The sequence below is a fragment of the Macaca mulatta genome, chromosome 12 (assembly GCF_049350105.2).
Source record: "Macaca mulatta isolate MMU2019108-1 chromosome 12, T2T-MMU8v2.0, whole genome shotgun sequence".
NCBI classification, from domain to species: domain Eukaryota; kingdom Metazoa; phylum Chordata; class Mammalia; order Primates; family Cercopithecidae; genus Macaca; species Macaca mulatta.
Window position 1 is genome coordinate 49,185,993 of NC_133417.1, and position 24,652 is coordinate 49,210,644.

Here is a 24,652-nt window from a genome sequence, read left to right on the forward strand (position 1 = left end):
GATTCACAACCACATAATCTTATTTAAAATCTGATGCCACGAAGGCAGACCATAAAATCCAGGCCAAAAAAAAAGTAGTATTATAATTTTTAGGTCACTATTCAGAGACAACTATGTCAGCTGCTATTCTGACCTTGAATTCTCTAAAATTAAATAATGTGATGAAAAGACTATAACATTAGAATCTGAATACTTTAAGCCTTCACAGAGAAAGAAGTGATAAGTGATCAAAAATGTTTAAAGAATTAAACCACAAATCATCGAAAAAGTTGCCACAGACACAAACAGGAAAACCGTCTCTTCAATCCTATTCAATTCTGTACTAGAAGTGAAGCTAACACAAATGAGAAAGCCGAGTATGTGCTGCTGTAACCTTCAACTAAATATATTATCTGAATCTGGTGACTAAAAGACACCAATAAGCCATTAGCTCCTAGATGTATCACCTTTTATCTTTCTAATGCACAAGATAAGTAAAGGTAGAGGTCCATTTTCTACAAACCAAATGAAAAGAAAGAATGAACTGTGACAAGCTCAGATCCCATGCTGGCATATTTTACACTAAGCTCAGCATCATCTAGAAGCAGTATGCTTCTCCCTGCCAATCAGAGGGGAAAAAAGTTGTGCTACTAATACAGTGTTGATAAATAGCACCAAACATCTACTAGTTCTTTCCTCCTGCACATTGCCATTGAATCAGCTGTTAAAAGAAGACCAATAGCTGTTACAGAAATAGCAAGAACTAAAGCACTTGCCTCAGATGTTATACATGGAGACATGGAGCATTTACCACCTGAGCCTATCTAATTTCCGGCAAAATGATCCCCTGCCCAGTTTTGTTCATGGCCACAGAATCTGATAACAAGTCACGATCCGTGTTGAGAAAGGCAGTGGGGGAGTGAGAACATGGGGAAGGAATCAAGTGAGAACAGTGGGCAAACTTCAAACTATATACACGCTTCTCTTATTATTCAAATTAGTGCCCATGCACAGCGCTTCAGGATGACAAAAGCTGTGTTAAAGGGCTCAGGTACAATGATTTACTTTGGGTGGTAAGGGTAAGTCTGCCATGTAATTAAAGAATGCATTATTTTGCTCCTCACTGCTCGCCTTTTACATTTCTTTTTTCTCTAGGACATACTGATGATGGCATTACTGCATGGGACACTGATAGTTGCAGGCAAGGCATTCATGTAGTGCCAAAGTGGTCCAGAGAATGATGTCTGGCTGGCCTTAGTTCAACAAGGAATACGAGGCAAAAACAGAAAACAAAAAGAACGAAAGGTGTAGAAGAAGCCAGGCAATAGACTGTTTTTCTGTTTATTAATGGTACCATAAAACAAGGGGAAAATCTGGAAAAAGCAGCCAAGCTAACTCAATTACAAAGAAAGATTAAAGGAGTTAAATGTCTATAACTTGGCTGACAACCAAAGAACAATATGAGAGCTGTCCACAACTCTCCAAAGAATATACATAAAAAGAAAAGTAGAGAATTATTGTCTACTATAGATGTATGAATACATGAAATAATAATGAGATAAAAATAAAGAAATCTGACTTTAAGCAGCAGGGAAATAACCTGGTGAAACTTAAAAAAGGCTGCTTCCTTCTCTTTAGAAATATCAATCATCTTACTGACCCACACTGCAGTAAACGAGACATGATAGAAAATGCCCACATACTGCCAGAGGAATGAATTGATGGAGATATAAAAATGAAGTCCCATCTGCTTACCTGATTATCCAGATATACTGATGTCCCTTTACATATGTCCAATCTGGCTAATGCAGAGATACCTGTAAGATCACAAAAGACATAGTTAGTACCTTCAAAATAAACCCAGCCTGAATTCTCAATCCTCAGCTGGTCAAGAGCTAATTTGGATGATCTAGTCTGGCTCTTGGATATTCCAAGATGGGAGAAGAATGTGCAAGAACAGAAATGTTCTGAGTGATTCTAAGGTTATTCTTAATTAATAAGAGATTTTCAGTCTCTGCAGAGATTTTCCAAATCATTTGTAACTTAATAATAATAATTATTATTCAGATTAGGTCTTTAGCCTTGGTCATTGGATGGCCTTCAGGAATCTATGCTCTCCTGAATGATATATGTAAAATTGGTGGGTTTATGTAAATAAGTATCTCTGGGAGAAGGTCAATGGTTTGTCAGATTTGCCAAAAGGTCCATAGTCCAAAAAACTGTCAAGAACCTCTGCTGAGGCTTGCCTAACATCTCAGAGGCAGGTTGGAATGCATATGGATGAGCATTCCAGGTTTGGGGTATCCCCCCCCCGGGAAACACAGACACTTGCAGATCTGGGGTAAATACCTTAAGAATACTACTTTCTGGGAAAGCAATACATCAGGTTTAAACTGTTGCTTAACTCACAGAGCCCTGTGATCCCTGTAAGCCATGCACAGTCTTGAAGAGAACTAACACGTTACCATATATACCCAAGGGTGCCTATCATGACTTTTCCTGTTCTGTGTATATTAAAGTCAGGATTCCTAGGAATATCAATTCTGACAGGGCCAGAACTCACACTGTAACTCATCCAAAAAGGACCATTTATGACAAGAAAAAACAAGGTGTGATCAAATCAATAGGAAATGTGGCTCCAAAACAGTTTACATAAAAAATTACAGAATTAGCCAAACATATTCATTCTTTCTTTTCATTTGGTTTATAGAAAACGGACCTCTACCTTTACTTACCTTGTGCATTAGAAAATTACCTTTTGTGGTGTCCTGTTTCAAATAATAATCATGTATTATATACTCTCAAAAAATAATGTATTTAGACAATCACCTTCTGGGCATCTACCATGCATTGCACTCAGTGCCGAGGACTCAGCAGTGAATAAGTCAACAAAGCCCTATTCTGCTGGAGCTTTACTTTGGGGAGTGGGAGAAGGATGCAGGGTGACAAACAAGTATATCAGCAACATCATTTCAATTTGTGATACATGATATGAAAAAATAAACACGAAGATGTGACCAAGGCACGAGAGAGCAGTCTATACCCACCCAGCATGTCACAGAAATCTTCACTACAATCTCAGAGTCTGTCAGGGTCTTAAAGAGTTGAGACGAGGAAATGACGTTAGAGACAGCTAGCCAGACCAGTGAATTTCAGAGATGAAGACAGAAGAGTTATTCTAGAAGATAGTATCACTACCTCATTATCTCTACACTTCAAAATACATATGCCTCGACTGAATGATAATGTTATGATACAAGCTCTGCTTGTAGAATATAAACCTGAGAACAAGTAAATGAACAGCATTTCGTTATCTCCTTAAAATCTGGCTGACAATACTGTACACTATGTACCCTTAATATAAAGAACCACATTCTATCCAAATTCTTGTCAAGTTTCATTCTATTAAAATAATTTCATTTTTTGCTTCTACAGATAAATCTGATCAACTTGTGCTACCAAAGAAAGGGGAAAAGAAGGTACAAGGAAGCCAGCCTCCAAGACAGCCCCCAATAATCCTCACCTCAAGGAATGCACGCCTTTGTGTACTCCCTTTGCTCATATCGGGGTTGGTCTGAGTGATCAACAGAATGCAGAGGAAGTGACAGTGTCTGTCCTAAAAGATATTAGAGCTTCTTCCTTACTCTCTTGGATCTTCCTGGGGGAGGCCAGCTGCCAGCTGCCATGTTGTGAGGACACTCAAGCCATCCTAGGGAAAGGTACACAAGGCATCTTGCCAAATAGCCAGAATCAACATAACAGCCACGTGAGAGAGCCATTTTCTAAGCAGATCCTCCAGGCTAGTCAAACTTTCAAATGAATGTCACTCTGGCTGACATCTTGATTGCAGCTCATGAAAGACCAAGAGCCAGAACTACTCAGCCTGCACTGCAATCCCTTTCTAGCATGCACTCTAACTTCCTGTATTCACAAAGTTCAAGCTGAAAACATTTCCCAGATGCTCTTGCATCATGCCTTTGGTTGAACCCAGGTTCAACCAAATCCATTCAAGATTTAGAAAGCAGAAATGAGCAAATCAAGGAAGTAGCCAACTACAAATGAGATCAAATTCTGTAGTGAAGGCATTTTGTTCTTCTGAAACAACCATGTATGTAGATATGCTACTAAATGATCCCTAGTCTCATAGGCGCTAAGTAGCAAATGGCAGTGGAGTTTCTACTAGAATAGTATCATGGGATGTTTCTCATGGCTTGTGCTGTTCCTTGCTATTCACAGTCAACTTTGGTTCCTTGGCACTTCTGCAAATTAAGTAGCATGTGATGCATCTCTGTATGCAACTCAAACTAGCTATTGTCTGCAACTAAGAACCCACTCTACATATGCAAATTCTCCTGTCTCATAACACTTTCATTCCTATCTCATGGTTGACACTCTTTTCCATTACTAAACCCTCTACCTATACTATGAGTCCTATTCATTTATGCTGTTTCTAGGAACTTGCACTATCCGTCTTCTCCTTTTCTTCTCCACTGGTTTCTTCTCCTTCATCAATAACAGTTCTTCCAACCCTACCAACTATCCCTGTGAAACTTCATAAAATAATAACATAAGCTCGTTGTTTTCACTTCAACTTCCATTCAATATTTGAATTACCATAACTTGGCTTCCTTAGCTATCACTCTACCAAAACCACTATTGCTAAGGCTGGCAAGAACCAATTAGCTATTCTCACTTCTCACTCTACTAGACTGTGGCATTGGCACTCCTACTCCTACATACCACACCTCTTTGAAGCTTTAATGATAACAAGATTACAAACCTCCAGCCTCAATGAAATAATCTAGCATCCCACCTTCATACATCATCATCACCCATGTCCTCTGCACCTCTACTACCAGAGACATACAACAAATAGGCATACAGAGACCATTTCAAATGCTAACGCTATTCAAATATTCTATTTCTTAATGGCCTAACTGCTTAGACAACCAAAAAGACAGATATATGCACTGTTAAAATAAAAAAAAAAAAAAAAAAAAAAAAAAAAACCACAGTGGATTCTATAAGCTATCGATATAGAAATGTATTTCACTATTTTTCAGTTATTTAAGGAAAAATAAATGTTTGGACGTCAGAGATTCCAAAACAGCAGTGCTACAAAACAAGTGTACGACTTCTTAAAACTAACTTCGCAAAGCTAAAAGTTTATTATTATTATTATTTGTTTAACACTTGCAAGCCAGAATATCTACAATTGCCAACCTAAGCTAGCATCCCCGAGCCCTCTAGTTTTGAATGTGAGGTTTTCTGTGACATCTGTCATCTCACTAACCAGAAGTGATGCTGCTGACTTGATAGGCGGGGGGTGGGAGGGGAGTTGACCCATTCCTTCCTCCCTGCTAAAGCTAAAATCTCTTAAAAGGCTGGCCTCCCAGAATGATGTGGACCAAGCTTCTTTGGTTAGGGGTGTACTCAGCCCGTTTCTTTAAATTGCTCAGAAGACAGAACTTTTCAGAAAACCCACCAAAAAAAGGCTTATTTTCATTAATTTGCTTTGTGTTGCCATCATTCATTGTCTTCATTTTTAATTCAGTGACATGTATAGCCAAATGAAATGAAGTACAGTCAGTTTTCCTCAATCTGTCTCAGTCTACTCTTCATCTTCTGGGACCCAATTCATGTGATCTTTTAACAACTATTTATTTCACACCAAACTAGTTATCTCCCCAAAGCCTACCAATCTAGCCTCTGGGCATATTTCCTAAATAAAAGCACTAGATCTCTGTAAACCTAAAATTTGCATACTAAAGGAACAAATCAGCTATCAAAAGGCCTAGTAGTATATAGCAGTTGCTCACCTCTAAGCAGAGTTTAAAATTCATTTCAATTTATTATTTTTTAAAGAAACAGCAATTGACTTTTTCCCTTTGCAAAATACAGTGTTTAATAGGCCTAGTTAAATTAGAGGTGATAGTGTAAAGCAAGTGTTTTAAATTGGTAAATTCTAAACCTTTTAATAAAAGTACATCAGTCAGAAGTTTTAATAAGACCCAGCAGGACAGAGAAGAATTAACGGTCTGTAGGAATCAAAAGGGGGTGATAGGCAATGATAACCTTAAACATTTGCATATGGATTTATAATTTCATTGTTTAAAGGTTAATGAAATTATGTGGTATTTTGCCCACTCTTATCCAGTAAATGATTTCATGCCTTGATTTGTATATACTTACCAACTGAATCATATAAAGAAAAAAAGACTCCTTTATCAATTAATCTACGACATTTTTACTTATACACTTCTGGGTGCACGATTATCATTACCTATTCTAACCAATAACTGGGTCCCCTAAAACAAAATGTAAGGTTCCCAAAGCATCTCAGAAAGAAGAACAAACTCACAATCAGAACTCTGAAAGTATACTAAATTGTTAATGTGACTGCTTTTTTAAAAATTAGATATATTCCTTTATTTACTTTATACTTCAAGTCAACTATTGGAATTACTTGCCTTTGCCAAATATTAACATAAAATCCACCCTAGAGATTGATGAAGGCATTCAGGATACATTGAGGGTGAAGATGGAGAAATGCAAACAGTCCACAAAAACAAGTAGAACAGGTTAAAACAGTAAAAGGATTCTAGGCCGAAGCAATTGTTTTAAAACATAACAGCATAAAAACAACACAGTACTGAGGTCTTGCCTCACTGAGCATCCAGGAGGGTGCAGGATCAGCTGCTTCACTTAATACCCAGTTCTAAGAAAAAACTGCAAAGAGCCTCACTTAGGCAGAATGGTGCTTCCTATCCTGGCTGCACGTTAGAATTCCCTGGACAGCTTAAAACAAAAACCTAAAAATCCACACTTAGGCCCATAACCAGAGATTCTGGTTTCATCAATAATTTATAGACACTACTCAGGGTGATTTCTTAGGTGCAACTAGAGTTGAGAAATATGCCAGAAAGCACTGGTTCTCAAAGTGTGGTCCCTGGACCAGTAGCAGCAGCAACAGCAACAGGAAACATGTTTAAAATGCAAATTCTCAGGCCTCACCCCAGACCTAGTGAACCAGAAACTCTGGAGTGGGTCCCAGTGTTTTAACAAGTCTTTCAGATAATTCTCAGATGCACTAATGTTTGAAAAACACTGCTTTAGAGTAAGAATGGCCTGGTGTTCAATTCTCTCTCCACAATTTACTAGCTATATGACCCTTGGTCAGCTCTCTAAAATTCCTCCCTCACATGCAAAATAAAAGAGTTAGCTACCATTGCTTCAACATCAAATATGTGCCAGGGTATGACAATAAGCACTTTATATACATTATATAATTTAACCCTTACAACAAGTTTGTCAGATAGATATTATTACCATTTTACACCAAAAGATTATGAACCTCATCCAATATTACAAAGCTAGTAAGCAGAATCAGAATTTAAACTCAAGTTTTTAAAATTCCAGAATTACTGCTCTTTCCCTATTCCTCAAAATATTCTTGCTGATCTTTCTTTTTTGTTCTTCCTTCCTTTCTTCTGTTTTGTCTTCCTTTTCTTCTGTCCATCTTCCTTTCTTCCTTTCTTTAGGAGGAAGCTTATCTTGCTACTATGAAAGTAGATATTACCTAGTGTGTAAATGTGTATAGTATTTACTATGTGACTACAAAGTACTTAGCATTCTACCATATGTCAGAAAGAAAAGAATTAAAATACAAAAAAGAAAAAAAAAGGAACCATACCAATGAAGTTATGAGCTAGCTGGAGATAGATCCATTTTGCAAAACACAGGGGCACATATGATTTCATTCTTAACTGGGGGGTGGAAAACAGAAATAACTCAGAAGTTCATGAGACTGGAGCTCAGAGACCAAGGCATGATGCCAGGAAGTAGAAGTTTGACTTGCCCTGAAACAAGGAGTAAAAAGTTTCTCCAGCACAGGAGGAGAAACAACAGCTAGAGAATATAGTACAATAGAAAATAAAGCTAAAGTAGTTAAATGGGTCCAGATTGTGACTCAGAATAAGAAGAGCTTAACTTTAGTACAGTAAAAATATAAAATGTTTTTTCACAGAATATTTTTGATGAACTGATAGTAAAGATGTAAAGTTAAAATCAAGTCATAGGAACTTATTCTAGAAAAAATATGAACCAAGGGTTATGCTGGAAAAAAAAACAAGCAGGAGAAAAAGTTATTTCTATTATTAAAAGTGTTAACTGTGATCCACTCTTTACCTTTTCCATGGGCTATTCATATCCATTACATAATATTTTCAATCATCCACTAATCCAACCAACACTGACTGATCACATTAAGCTAGGTACCAAGGATAAAAAGATAAGTAAGCTTCTGACTCAGGGTACACGGAGCAGCTTTACATAAGAAACAGACTGCCAAATGTTTTATGTAACATTAACATACAGTTATAAGGAATTCCAAAGGCCACTATAGACAAGACCAATTCTTAGGAATGACTGTTATGAAATTCCTGAAAGTCAATGAAGCATAAGCTAGCCAAAATGTTATGTATATAAAATGTAAGAGGCCAGGCACGGTGGCTCACGCCTGTAATTCCAGCACTTTGGGAGACCAAGGCAGGTGGACCACTTGAAGTCAGAAGTTCGAGACCAGCCTGGCCAAGATGGCAAAACCTTGTCTCTATTAAAAACACAAAAATTAGCCAGGCTTGGTGGCATGTGGCTGCAGTCCCAGCACTTTGGGAGGCTGAGACATGAGAATTACCTGAACACAGGAGGCAGATGTTGCAGTGAGCCGAAATCACACCACCGCACTCCAGCTTGGGCGACAGAGCAAGACTCTATCTAAATGAAAAAATAAATAAAAAAAATAAGGCCGGGCGCGGTGGCTCAAGCCTGTAATCCCAGCACTTTGGGAGACCGAGACGGGCGGATCACGAGGTCAGGAGATCGAGACCATCCTGGCTAACACAGTGAAACCCCGTCTCTACTAAAAATACAAAAAACTAGCCGGGCGAGGTGGCAGGCACCTGTAGTCCCAGCTACTCAGGAGGCTGAGGCAGGAGAATGGTGGGAACCCGGGAGGCGGAGCTTGCAGTGAGCTGAGATCGGGCCACTGCACTTTAGCCTGGGCGACAGAGCAAGACTCCGTCTCGAAAAATAAATAAATAAATAAACAAATAAATAAATAAATAAGAGTATTCTGTCTACGCTAGCATACTAGCATAGCATCATAATCATTACCTCACAAATGGAGTATGCCCAGTTAATCCGCACTGAGGCTTACATACGGCTAAGGCAGGCAAAATAAAATCTAGAGGTAAGTTTTTAAATATTCACATCATTCATTTCATTTTGTGTTGAAGAGCTAATCAGAAACTACGCTCAGAAACTCACAGGAAGATTCTACCTATATATTGAGGAAAAACTGCAAGGCACAATGGGATGACTGCATTTATTAGCATCTAAGGTTTCTAACTCTGTCAGTGACAGTCCAATGCTGTATAACATCTTCTTCTTTAGTTTTACTATAATCTGACAACTCCATAATGCCCATTTATCTCTAAGAACCAATTTAAGATGCATGTATGTGTAGCCACCAGACTATGCTTGAATGACAAGGCACTAGGGTTACTTTTTTCTCAGAATAAATGTGAAGAGAATTTGCTATGATATTAGGAATGATAGCATTTTGCAAACAATATAATTTAAGAAACAGTAATGAATCTCTATTGAAGCTGTTTATTAATAACCTTCACTAATACAATCAAAGAACTGAATCCCAGCTGCTAGAAATGACTCGAAAGGTCACTTGGTAAAATACTAGCTTTTATCCCATATGGTATCTAGACCATATATAGTGTTAAAATTAAAACAATGATATCAAAAGACATCCAAGTACTTTAAGTGATAATTTACCTGGCCCCAACATATCCAATTCATATATACTACTGTATTTTACTAAAGTTCAATCACCTATCATCTCATTCTTTAATAATAGAAACTATATACGACAATGCGGCAGGACTAAAAGGTTGGTACTTGACAGTGGTTTAATTTCAATAAAAGTGATTGGTACAAATTCATCTTTTAAAATATTCAGACCATGCTATATAGATATTCACATGCACTTGGATCTATAAGCATTAAAAAACTTGTTTAGATTTACTGGCGCTATACCTGCTGTCAAGAAACAAAAAAGTTGTGAAGGTTGATCAAACACATCTTTGCCTCAAGTATCATGTAAATGTTTTCCACTAACGCAGTCCTAAAAGTTAACAGTCAAAGTAATTCAAAGGTTTCTCTTTATTTCTATATTTAAATCATCACAAGTTTGATCAAGCATGCAAATCCCTTTGGGCTCAGGGCTCCCATCAAAATGTCTTATAGAAACATTAAAAATTGAATGGGCATAAACAACTCCAACAGTGCAGAGCTCATGACAGCACTGCTGTGATCTATGTGTTTCATGTACAACAACATTGGGGAAGTTTGCAAGGGAAGATGAGCAACTAATTACTGTCTTTTGCTTGAGGGCAGGTGTGCTGATCTCTACAGGTGTCTCTGCAGTGCTCTGCCTAATGTATTGCTTCTTGAAGACATTCACTGTAACGACTTGCTAAAACCCTGCAAAACATCTGACGGAATACCAAACTGTTGGGTGTTCAGGAAGAAATATGTATGACTTCTTAAAGTTAGCACTAAGGAGAAACAACAGTTGGGGGAGGCTTTGTATTGTTTGTGAAAGAATAAAAAGTAAGTAACGTAAAACTGTATCAGTCACACACATTAAACTAGGATACTAATATTGTCTTAATAAGTACAGAAAGTTTTTCAAAGAAAATTTGGCTATTCTCATTAAACAAGAAATTTTTTTAAAATCCAAATAGTAACCTTATAGTGGACCATCATTTTCATTTGTGAAAGCACAGTAGACAGTGCAGGGTATTCAGCTTTACAAGGATCAAAAAAAAAATCTGAGAAATTACTAGTAAATTAGATGGTCATCTGATGATAGGGCAGGTGAGAAATACCGTTCACACGTGATGCCACTTGCAGGATTAATATTCCTTAGGATCCTTCCTATAACACGGAAAGAAGCAAGCTTAAGAACGAAGAGACACACACACCAAAGATAAACATTCCCTGCTTTACTGCCTGCTACCTGCATGATCTCAGACAAGAAATGTAACCTCTTTATGCTTCAATTTTCTCATCTAATAATAAACAACACCCACCCCAATAGGATTATTATTAAATGAGACGATGTCCCTTCACTCTTTGGCACAGGGCTTGGCATGAGTAAGTGCTTAATAAATTGTAATTAGCATCATGAAAATTTCCAAAAGACATTAGTCTCCTACCATTAGTGGAGCATAAGCCTGTCTAAAAGCATCTTGGAAAGTAAAGACTCATCAGTGGAATGCTATTTTTAAAATATGTGATATGTTATATGGTGCATCTTTTTAAGTATAAATACATAGCCTGGCTTTTGAGAAATCAGTCAGTAACAAACATACAACAAAACCTTTAACTAATTCTTCACTTTTTCTGAGTGATCATCCATCTTGGTGAAAAGACCCTATTTGTAATGTTGAAAATTTGTGGAAAAGTTCATTGTTTTCAAACAATAATGAAAAGTATCATATTATTTCAAATTTTATCTACTTAAGAAAGACTCTGGTAAAATCAAAGTTAACATTTTCAGGCAATGAATCTACTCAGAATAAGAAAATGCTAGGAAATGATAATATAAGATTTATACCAATTATTTTCATCTACAATTCTCTATTTGTGTTTTTCTTTAACAAAATAGAATTAAGATGGTATTTCAGATCATCATTACTGTTAATCATCAACTGTGTAAACCAAACATCATTCATCTTTTTAAAAAATCAATAAAGCAAGAGTTAAAATTGTTTCAGACTTTTCTGGAATGAACCAAAAAGAGAAAAATTTTAAAGCAAGATGTGTAATCAATATATAAAAATGACACAGCATTTCCAAAATTTAAAATAGACTCACGAGAATAATCGGAATATAATTATTTGAAGTAGTATCCCTCCCTCTCCCAGTAGATTAGTTCATCATATGCTCATTTCTTCAAATCCAGGCATTGAAATAACCTTCTGTTCTCTCTCCTTTTAATCCCTTCTTCCTGGTATCCATTCTGCAGTTTTCAATGGCATCTCAATCACCAGGATTGTTAAGAACTGATCTACTGTGCTTCCCTTAACACAGACCTAATTATGTCACTTCCTCCAACCCCAAATATCTAGTCTAATGGGGGAGACAGGCATACAGACACGTAAAAATGTGTGTGTACATATATGAGTACACATGCACATGGGCACATGGAAAGTATTAATACTAAAGGAGGATAAATCAGAAGCCAATTCATTTTGCCTGCCATAAGCCAAAGAAAGTTTCACATAGCTGGTGACAGCTAGGTGAAATAATGCCTAGAAAATAAATTTAAAGCTCCACGTTATGGGTCTCCAATACAAAGCCTCAATTTACTGTGTTCCAACTATATCCCACACTCTCTTCATATGGACTTAGATGCCTTCATTCTCTTACCATAGTGGACAACTTGCTGTCACCTGGCTTTTTGAGTCCCTCTGTCTTGAATCTCCTCTTCATCCTCCCCATCTTTACAGTTTTTAAAATATGATATCCTTATACCCAGACATTCTTCTACTCAGTTTTCTTATACAGTTAAAGGAATCAAAAAGGCTTGGACTTTGCAAGAGCAAGATGGAAGACAACGGAACATAAGCATTTCCTTCCAAAAACCTATAGGAAAGTTATTTCCAACTTAGAATTTAATTATTCAAGCAAATTATAAATCAAGTGAGGAAACTGAATAAAGATATTTTTCTCTCACAAAACCTTTCTCAGGAATACTACAGGAAATATAACACAAAAATGTAAGGTAAGACAAGGAGGAAAACACTGTGAGATTTAAGAAAAAGCACCGGGAGTTCCTGGGTTAAGAGCAAGGAAAAATCCCAGAAGAGGCAGGTCTGGAGAATGTGATGGGAGGAGAATGGAAGTCTGCTGGAAGCATGTCTTCAAGAAAATAATTGAAATGTATTATCTGATGTAATTCCCTTTATGGAAAATTGTTTAAGTAGTTTATAGAAGGTATAGGAAGAATTATTAAGAAGGACAAAAAGCTAAGCAAATGAAAAAACAAGGCATTATTAACTTCATGAAATACAAAAAGTCAGAAGCACACTTTTCATCAGAATTAATTACCATATGCTCATCTATGAATAATAGCTACATAATATAATAATGCAAAATTAAGCCAAAAATTGGCATCTAACTATATTGGGATTGTGAGGGAAAGAGATGGCTGTGTAATAGTGAAAAATCTTCAAAGATCATAATATAAAGTCAACAATGTCTTAAATAAATTAACTAAAAAGACAGCAATGTATATATATGTAATTTAGCAATGTGGAGATATATAATGACTAGAGGAAACAGATAAAAGGCTGCCTCTAGAGAAATGACCACTGTATTTTCTTTTTTTGTTGTTTGTTTTGTTTTTGTTTTTGTTTTTTTTTGACAGGGTCTCATTTCCATATCCCACGCTAGAGTGCAGTGGCACAATTTCAGTTCACTGCAGCCTTGACTTCCCGGGCTCAGGAGATTCTCCCACTTCAGCCCCCACCCCAAGTAGCTGGGACTACAGGCACACGCCACCACACCTGACTAACTTTTTGGGGTTTTTTTGTTTCTTGGTAGAGATGGGGCTTCACCATACTGCCCAGGCTGGTCTCACACTCTTAGGCTCAAGTGATCCACCTGCCTTGGCCTCCCAAAGTGATAGGATTACAGATGTGCACCACTGAGCCCAGCCACCACTGTATTTTCTAATAGGCCTTTAACAACTATTCAAATGTTAAACTAGGTGAATGTATTACTTTGGTAAAATAAGTTTTAATTTAAAAGCAACAGCCATACACATGAGGATGTTTTTGACAGTGTTTTACATAATAGTAAAACACAAAAACAATCTAAACAGTCAGCAATAGGTGACTAGTTAAATTATTTTATCTGTGATATTTAAAAAGACTATGTAGTCATTTTAAATGATGCTGCAGAAAAATATTTAGTGGACATGGAGAAATGTTCATATTATAAAATAAAAAAATGACAGGTCAAAAAACAGCTAAACAACAAAACAATGAAATATACATGAAAATATGAATGGTAATTTTACAACTGTTTTTCTCTCTGTGCTGCTCTGGTTTGCTGCATTTTCTAAAGTAAATGCAACTTCAGAAACACAAAGAAAATAAATTAAAATTGTAATGCAATTCATCACTCACGGCGTTATTTAAATAGTGTCACCTAATGATGGCCAAGCCAGAATTAACTCCTCCCTCCCAATGCAGTTTATACATGCCACTATCAGCACAGCTGCACAACCTGCTTTGTATCACAGGTAACTGTTTACATCTGTTCTTGCATCTGATTTACCCTGCTGAAGACAGGGCAGTGTCTAACCCACCATTCAGTGTAGGCTGAATGGGATTTGTCTGTGCTTCTGAAGACAAACCCCTAAAATGAGGAAATTCCAAAAACAGTCGGAATAAAGTCTTTTTATTAACTTAAAAAAAGAAAAAAAAAACAGAGTATTGACTGACTAGTTTTGAGAGGGATAATAGTCATATAAAATGTAAGATCTCAGGTTGGTCGCTCTGATTGTTCTTCAGTCTCATCTCACATATATTGTCTCTCAAACTGACTACTGAAACATTTTGTCCTTTGTCTGAAGCCTTCAGTGAGGCAGTGTTCAAATGCAGACCTTCAGGATTTCTTAACAGATCCATGTTTATCACCCCCAAATGACATTTACTTAAGAATTCAGTTTATAGAACATTACTTATCCACAGTTTGACTATAGATAAATTTGGATTAGGATTATTTCTCGTTATATGAGTGTAGGATTTCCAAATGAAGTCGAAATTTAAATGTTTAGTGAGGCAAATATGACTTTCATAATGTTTGGTTTTTATGTAGATCTACTTTCAAAATGATTAATAAATGATGCAGCACAAATTCTAGACACAGAACTTTTCTGGGCAAAACCAGAAAACACTCATTTTTGTATGCAAAAGATTATTTTCTGTATAAAGGTATGAACAAGCAGTACATTTGGTTTTCAAAATCATAAAAGGATTCTCCTATCCCATCCTAGTGGGGCTGCTTTATCTATGAGATCAACTGCTACTTTTCAGTACGCTTTCAAAATACACCATGCATATATGTGTAAGAGGAGTCACAGAGAACAGAATGTTATCAAGTAAATAGCTATTTATCCACCCTCACTCTCCCATCCTCAGAGGTCTGAGCAGGAGGGCATAAGGACAAGGCAAATGGCCTTTTACAGATTGAGGTTACACTGTCTACTGAGTGACAATTATAAGAAAAAAGGACTGAATTAAAATCTATGAATACAATAGGATCTGTACACTTTTATTCTTCAAATTGTTTATCAACATTAAAAATAAACAAGGAGGCAGGTAACTACAAAAAGGTATCTTGCTTTACAATATAATGTGCCATCAGTTGGTTTTACATATTATTACATGTAATCCAGATTTAAAGTATTACAGAGAGTGGACAAGGCAAAAAACTCAAAACCAAAAATGTTAGGGATAATATCAACTGAACTTTATTCAAGCATCTTAGAAATTTTAAGATAATAAAACATAAGGTTCATTTTACCAAAATTCACTTTACCATCAATTTTCGAAAAACATATCCTCTACAGTAAGCAAAATACATTCTTAAGAACTCTAGAAAATGTAAACCAATCTAGAATATAGAAAGCAGATCAGCAATCGCCTGGGAGCAGAGATGGGAGATTGATTTCAAAAGGACAAAGGGATCTCTCTAGAGTGAAAGCAATAACCAAATCATAAATGTGGTGGTGGCTGTAAAGCTGTATTCTTTTATCAAAACTTATCACACTGCCGTGTTTAGTTTTTCGTTTTTGTGTGTGTGTGTGAGATGGAGTCTGGGTTTGTCGCCCAGGCTGGAGTGCAATGAAACCATATTGGCATCTTGGCTCACTGCAGCCTCCGCCTCCCAGGTTCCAGAGATTCTCCTGCCTCAGTCTCCCAAGTAGTTAAGTTTACAGGCGTGCACCACCATGCCTGGCTAGTTTTTGTATTTTTAGTAGAGACAGGGTTTTACCATGTTGACCAGGCTGGTCTCGCACTCCTGACCTCACAGGTGATCTGCCCGCCTCCGCCTCCCAAAGTGCTGGGATTACAAGCATAAGCCACCATGCCTAGCCCACATTGCCATTTAAAATGGGTAGTTTACTGTAAGTAATTTAGACCTGGATAAAATTGATATAAAAATACATCATAACAGTTGATTATACCTGATAATCATTATAATTTCCTAAAAACTTTTACGTAAATGTGTTACGTTTCTGACACAAGGTTAAACATAGTATGAGTAAAAACCATCTGTGTGAAAGCATTACTTTACACTTACCAGTCACACTGACCTCTTAGTGAGCTCAACACACTGCCATCCACACTATACTTACTACATATTACCTTATATTACTGGTTAATTTTCCTGAATTGCTCTTTAAGGCCAAAAAAAAAAAGATCTGTGACATATATTTATTAGCATTCCCTAATATCTAGCTCAATTCATTTCACAAATGAGTTTAGACACTGATTTTCTTTCTCAGTAAAAAAGCAGCAAGTTCCAAACAACATTATTTTAGAAGATTAAAAGAAACTTTTTAAACTGTCATTTAAGTTTTAAAAATGTAAAATTTGAAAACAGTTATTCACACCCAAAATGAACTTATGAGACATTTTGAACCCAAAATGAGCCACTTTGTATAGAAGTGATCTCTTTTAAAGTGGAAATATTACCATTTTATTTATTTCCATTGTGACATTGTTTCCACTGCATACAAATTTTTCTAAAATAATTATAAATAATGCATTTTTAATAACATGACATTATCTCATACTTAACAGAAATTGGCTTGAGATAACTTGCTTCTCAAATCTTAATACTTAGTTTACAAATTATTATTTTAAAAATTAATTACACAGTAATCAAGACAGTGTGGTATAGTGAAACAGACAAACAGATCAATGGAAAAGAAGAGAACTCAGAAATAGATGCACACAAATATAGTCAACTGATCTTTGACAAGGGAGCAAAGGCAATTCAATGGAGAAAGGAGAGTCTCCAATAAATGATGTTGGAACAACTGGACATCCACATGCAGAAAAAAATGAATCCAGATGAAGAACTTACAATATACTTTACAAAAATTAACACAAAATAGATCATAATGAAGACCTTACAATATACTTTACAGAAATTAACTCAAAACAGATCATAAACCTAAACATAAAATGCAAAACGATAAACCTACTAGAAGAGAACATAAAAGAAATGTAGATGATCTTGGGTTTTGCAGTGACTTTTTAGATATAACACTAAAAACATGATCCATGACAAAAAAAAAATTGTTAAGCTAAACTTCATTAAAATGAAAAACTTCTGCTCTTTGAGAGACACTCTCAAGATAAGAAGAAGACAAGTCACAGACCGGGAGAAAATATTTTCAAAATGCATATCTGTTAAAGGACTGTTAGCTAAAATGTATTTTTAAAAACTCTTAAAACTCAATAATAAGTAAATAAGCAATTAAAAATGGGCAAGGTCAGGTGCAGTGGCTGAGACTTGTAATCCCAGTAGTTTGGGAGGTGGAGGTGGGAGGATTGCTTGAGGGCAGGGGTTGGAGACCAGTCTAGGCAACACCGTGAAAACCTGCCTCTATGTTTATTGGGTTTTTTTTTTTTTTTTAATGTATAACATTAAAAATACAACTATTTAATGGACATAAAGGCAGGCCACAGTGGCTCACACTTGTAATCCCAGAACTTTGGGAGGCCAAGGCAGGAGGAATGCTTGAAGTGAAAAGTCTGAGACAAGCCTGGGCAACAAAGAATTCCTGTCTCTACAAAGAATAAATTTGAAAAAGAATTAGCCAAGCACAATGACACACACCTGTAGTCCCAGTTATTGGGGAAGCAGAGGCAAAAGGATCACTGGAGCCCAGGAATTTGAGGCTGCAGTGAGATAGAATCATGCCACTGCACTCAGTCCAGCCTGAGTGAAAGAGCAAGACCCTGTCTCTTTTAAAAAAAATAAAAAATAAAAAAATAAGGGGAGTCAAAAGCTCTGAACAAACACTTCACCAAAGATGATATACAAATGACAAATAAGCATATGAAAAGATGTTCAAATATCACATTAATAGGAAATCACAAAATGAAACACTGAGATAGCACTACATACTTATCAGAATAGCTAAAATCCGAAACAATGACAACTGACAACACCAAATACTGAAGACAACATACAGTAACAAGAACATTGCTCACCACTGCTCCTTTCTGCTGAAACTACAAAATGGTACAGCCACTTTCGATAACAGTTTTGCAGTTCCTACAAAATTTAACATGCTCTTACCATGCAATCTAGCAACTGTGCTTTTTGTATTTATCCAAATGAGTAGAAAACTTACATACATGCAAAAACCTGCACACAAATGTTTATATTAGCTTTACTCAGAACTGTCAAAACTTGGAAGTGGCCAAAATGTCCTCCAAAAAGTGAATGGGTAAACAAACTGTGGTATATCCATACAATGGAATATTACTTAGTGCTAAAAAGAAATGAGCTCTCAAACCACAAAAAGACATGGAGAAATGATATGGTTTGGCTGTGTCCTCAACTAAATCTCATCTTGAATTACAGTTCCCATAATGACACATGTTGTGGGAGGGGCCTGGTGGGAGGTAATTGAATCATGGGAGTGGTTACCCCCATGCTGTTCTACTGATAGTGAGTTCTCAAAATATCTGATGGTTTTATAAGGAGCTTTTCCCGCTTTGCTTGGCACTTCTCTCTCCTGCTGCCATGTGAAGAAGGACATATTTGCTCCACCTTCCGCCATAATGGTTTTCCTGAGGCCTCCCCAGCCATGCAGAACAGTGAGTCAATAAAATCTCTTTCCTTTATAAATTACCCAGTCTTGGGTATTTCTTCACAGCAGCATGAAAATGAAAATACAGTAAATTAGTACCAGGATAGTGGGGTGCTGCTATAAAGATAGCAGAACATGTGGAAGTGACTTAGGAATTGGGTAACAAACAGAGATTGAAACAGTTTGGAGGGCTCAGAAGAAGACAGGAAAATGTGGGAAAGTTTGGAACTTCCTAGACACTTCTTAAATGTCTTTGGCCAAAACGCTGATAGTGATACAGACAATGAAGTCCAGGCTGAGGCAGTCTCAGATGGAGATGAAGAACTTGTTGGGAAATAGAGTAAAGGTCCCTCTTGCTATGCCAAGAGACTGGTAGCATTTTGTCCCTGCCCTAGAGATCTGTGAGACTTAGAACTTGAGTGAAATGATTTGGGTATCTGGCAGAAGAAATTTCTAAGCACCAAAGCATTCAAGAGGTGACACAGCATAAAAGTTTGAAAAATTTGCAGCCTAACAATGAAGTAGGAAAAAAAAAAAAGGCATTTTCTAGGGAGAAATTCAAACCAGCTGCAGAAATTTGCATAAGTAGAGAGGAGCCAAATGCTAATAACCAAGACAGGGGAAAATGTCTCCAGGGCATGTCAGAGACCTTCTCAACAGCCACTTCCATCATAGGCCCAGAGGCCTAGGAGGGAAAAATGGTTTCCTGGGCTGGGTCCAAACTCTTGTTCCCTGCTGTATGCAGCCTCAAGACTTGGTGTCCTGTGTCCTGTGTCCCAGCCACTCCAGCCATGGCTAAAAGGGGCCAATGTACAGCTGAGGCTGTTGCTTCACAGGGTGCAGGCCTCAAGCCTCAGTAGCTTCCACATAATGTTGGTCCTGTGGGTGCACAAAAGTCAAGAACTAAGGTTTGGGGCCAGGTGCAGTGACTCATGTCTGAAATCCCAGCATTTTGGGAGGCCAAGGTGGGCGGATCACCTTACATCAGGAGTTCAAGACCAGCCTGGCCAACATGGTTTCATTCAAGACCAGCCTGGTCAAGATGGTGAAACCCCACCTCTACTAAAAATACAAAAATTAGCTGGGTGTGGTTGTGGGTGCCTGTAATCCCAGCTACTCGGGAGGCTGAGGGAGGAGAATCATTTGAATCTGGGAGGCAGAGGTTGCAGTGAGCTGAGATCACACCATTACACTCCAGCCTGGGTGATTTATTTATTTATAAATAAAATAAAATAAAATAAAATAAAGCAAAACAAAGAATTAAGGTTTGGCAACCTCCACCTAGATTTCAGAAGATGCATGGAAACACCTGGATGTCCAGGCAGTAGTTTGCTGCAGGGGTGAAGCTCTCATGGAGAACCTCTGCTATGGCAGTGGAGAAGAGAAATGTAGAGTTGGAGGCCCACAAAGAGTCCCCACTAGGGCACTGCCTAGTGGAGCTGTAAGAAGAGGACCACCATCCTCCAGACCCTACCCTAGAATGGGAGATCTAGCAACAGCTTGCACTGTGTACCTAGAAAAGCCACAGACACTAAACACGAGCCCATGAAAGCAGTTGGGAGAGAAGTTATACCCTGCAAAGCCACAGAGGCGGAGCTGCCCAAGGCCATAGAAGCCCAGCTCTAGCATCAGCGTGACCTGGATGTGAGACGTGGAGTCAAAGAGAATCATTTTGCAACTTTAGGGTTTAATGACTGTCCTATTGCATTTTGGACTTGCCTGGGGCCTGTAGTCCCTTTGTTTTGGCCAATTTCTCCCATTTGGAATGGGTGTATTTACCCAATGCCTGTACCCTCACTGTATCTAGGAAGTAACTAATTTGCTTTCGATTTCACAGGCTCATAGACAGATGGGACTTGCTTTGTCTTTGATGAGACTTTGGAGTTGGACCTCTGAGTCAATGATGGAATGAGCTAAGACTTTGGTGGACTGTTGGAAAGGCATGATTGTGTTTTGAAATGTGAGGACAGAAAATCTGGGAGGGGCCAGGGCAAAATGATATGGCTTGGCTGTATCCCAACCCAAATCTCACCTTGAATTGTAGTTCCCATTATCCCCATGTGCCATGGGAGGGGCCTGGTGAGAGGTAATTGAATCATAAGGGCAGTTACCCCCATGCTCTTCTTATGAGAGTGAGTGAGTTCTCAAAAGATCTGATGGTTTTATAAGGAGCTTTTCCCCGTTTGCCCTGCACTTCTCTCTTCGGCCACGATGTGAAGAAGGACAAGTTTGCTTTGGTTTCTACCATGATCGTTTTCCTGACGCCTCCCCAGCTATATGGAACTGTGAGTCAATTAAACCTCTTTCCTTTATAAATTACCCAGTGTCGGGTATTTCTTCATAGCAGTGTGGGAATGGACTAACACAAGGAACATACATTGCTAAGTGAAAGAAGTTAATCTAACAAGACTGTAGAAGTTGTAAGATTGAAACTATAAAACATTCTGGAAAAGACAAAAGTATAGAGACAGGATCAGTTGTTACCAGGGATTCTGAAGGAGGGAGAGAGGAAGGGATGAACAGGTAAAGCACAGAGGATTTTCATGGCATTAAAACTATGCTGTATGATACCACAAGAGTGAATATATGTCATTATAATGTTTGTCAAAATGCATAGAAGGTGTAACACAAAGAGCAAAACTGAATTTTAGGCCTTTGGTTGACAATGATGTATAAATATCGGTTCGTCTATTGTAACAAACATACACCACTGGGGTGGGGGAGGTTGATGGGGGAGGTTGATGTTTGGGGGAAGGCTAAAGGGGACTATCCTCTATATTTCCTACTCAATTTTGCTCTGGACCTAAAATGTTCTTAAAAATTAAAGTCTATTAATTATTTTTAAATTAATTACATATGACAAGTTATTTCTAAAATAAATTTCAGGTTCTGGTATGTGCAGTTTAATATCAAATGTAATGCAATGGTTCTCCTGCTCATGTAACAAAAAAAAAAAAGAAAATGCACTTTTTCCTTAAAACATATCAGATTCTTTGAAAACTACGTTTCTCCAAGAGAAGTTGATCATATGCAATTTTATGAGAAATTTGACAGGTTTCCCATGTTGAGGAGCAGTTCTTATTGTCAAAATACGAAGTTTTACAATGTCAGCTTCACTTTTACAATGATGGTTTCAAAAGATTATGTCCCCAATGCCAATAAGGATGCTTATACACCAAGCAGCCAATGTTCACCAATATGTATTAACTCCAGAGTTTTATCATATTACATATAATTGATTTCTTCATTCAATCTCTTGATAGTTATTGCTCTTCTCTCTTAATATATTTTAAAAATTCATGCATAAAGACCTCCCAATATAAAAAATTATTAAGAGCTGCCAAAAAAAAAAAGAATGAGTTCATGTCCTTTCCAGGGACATGAATGAAGCCAGAAACCATCATCCTCAGCAAACTTACACAGGAATAGAAAACCGAACATGGCATGTTCTCACTCATTAGTGGGAGTTGAACAATGAGAACATACAGACACAGGGAGGGGAATATCACACACTCGGGCCCATCGGCAGGTGGAGGGAAAGGGGAAGGAGAGCATTAGGAAAAATACCTAATGCACGCAGGGCTTAAAACCTAGATGAAGGGTTGATAGATGCGGCAAACCACCATGGCACATGTATATCTATGTAACAAACCTACCCATTCAGCACATGTATCCTAGAACTTAAAGTTAAAAAAAAATTTTTTTTAAGCAGTTGCCAAGTTGTAGATACATTAAACATTAAATGAGCTTAATATAGACATCTTGTTTCAAAAACAAAAAGTAAAGTCTAATATCAGGGTATTTTACTAGTAGGTTCTTAAGAACACAGAGATAGCAAATAAACTAAAAAAAATTTTTAAAGATGAGCAGAAGACATTCTCTGCTCCAGAAACAAACTGGAAAAAAAAAAAAAAAAAAAAAAAAAAAAAAAAAAAACAGAACAAAAATAATGAGCACTTCATCATCAATGAAACAAAGACACAGCCATAACCACAAACCACAAACTATTTTTAAAAATCTGCCAAATTATGCGATATCTGGAATCAAAATGAGAAGTAATCCTGAGAGCCTAACTGCACCCCCTAAGAACTCAAGCAGAACAAAGATTTCCCTAAAATTTGAATGGTTCTAAAGCCCATTCCAGTAAACTCTAATTGGAGTTATGATATTAAGTTTCTACCTAGGAGAAAATAGGAAAGGTTTCTCCACAAAACATGTCTATACCACAGAAGGAGAGAGAAAAAAAAACAAGACATTCTTATTGTCAATGACCTAGCTTCCTAGCTCAGAATGTCTGCCAAATGAGGTCAAGAGAGAGGATGCAGCTGTCACTGGACTGTTTACTACATAGGCTCCAATGACTCATGGGCCTCAATGGCACAGTGACCTTCACAGCACTACAAATTGAGGTGAGACATGACCCTCAAAGAAAAGAAATATCTTGGGTGATGGAGTATTTGAGATAATCCAAATGGAAGCACAAATTAATGTCATTTATCTCCTCTCCCTAATACTCAGTACATGCATCTAACATCACACTTTTTTCAGGCAATATCTGTCCTTAATGAAATTGATCCTATTCAAAAATGAGTAACAACCAGAAATAAATCAGCAAAGAAATTACACAGAACTACCAAAAATTGGGGTGGAGAAACATAGGCAAATGGCAGATTAAGAAAAAAAACTCTCAACAGAGACAGAAAAATCATACAAATAATTTCCAGTCTAAAAGAAATAATAAAGAATATAAGCTACTTCAAGGTAAAGAGGTTCAAAGAAAATTATGAAATATCTAAGAAAAGATAAGACAACCAAAGGAGATCAAAAAGCAAGCTGGCAGGCTAAGGGTAAAAACTGGGAGGAAAAAATCATAAATTAAAGCCACCAATGAAGTGACAACAAAAAAACAGAATATTCAATACTGAAACAGTCAGAAAAAGAAGGGACAGGCATTAAAAAAATGAAATGGGAAATACAAAGATATATAAGAGATGAGGTGATAAGTATAGAAGGTAAAAGACACCCAGTTAAGACATACTTAACATTCTTGGGGAAAAAAAAAAAAAAAAAAAAAAACAGAACAAATGAAAGAGGAAAAAAAAAGGAAAGATATAATAAAAGAAAACTTTTACTTAGGGAGAAGAAAGGAAACACTAACAAAAGAAATTGTTCCAAGAAAACTGAATTCAAAGTAATTAACACTAAAACAAATTTTTCTGATGTTATGGAATTCAAGACAGCTAAAACATAAACGTGAATTCCTTAGGTCATCAAGGAAGGAAAACAATTCTGGCCTTAGACTTCTCTATATTACCATCAGTCACCATTTTCTGGAGATGGTAGGGCAATGTCTTTCAGAGTTACAAGGGAAAGATATGAAATCCAGTTATGTGATACCCAGCCAAATTGACCATAAAGTTTAAAAGCAACCTATAAACACTTTCAAGCATCCAGTTACTCAGAAAATACAAGATCCATAAGCTCTTCTTAAGAAGTGTATACACATAAGGACAGACATGTAAGTATGTAGATATAGATATAACCAAAAGGGAGAACTATCAAATTCAACCAGCTAAGAAATGAATCAAAATAAACAGTAAAAAAAATAAAGAAATGGATATATGAGTTAGTATAAAGACTATATTTATTTTTGCAGGATAAATATAGAATAGCTGATTTGTCCTTGGA

At 37.0% G+C, this 24,652-nt stretch overlaps 1 protein-coding gene across 50 annotated transcripts in view; it reads right to left on the bottom strand.

Annotated features, from left to right (window-relative positions):
* The window catches only part of GTDC1 (glycosyltransferase like domain containing 1), a 376,627-nt gene that overhangs the window by 278,762 nt on the left and 73,213 nt on the right, over positions 1-24,652 (bottom strand). For all 50 annotated transcript variants that reach the window (XM_077956033.1, XM_077956021.1, XM_077956001.1 and 47 more), the window contains 1 exon segment: positions 1,735-1,796. The gene's annotated coding sequence lies outside the window, so the exon portion shown is untranslated.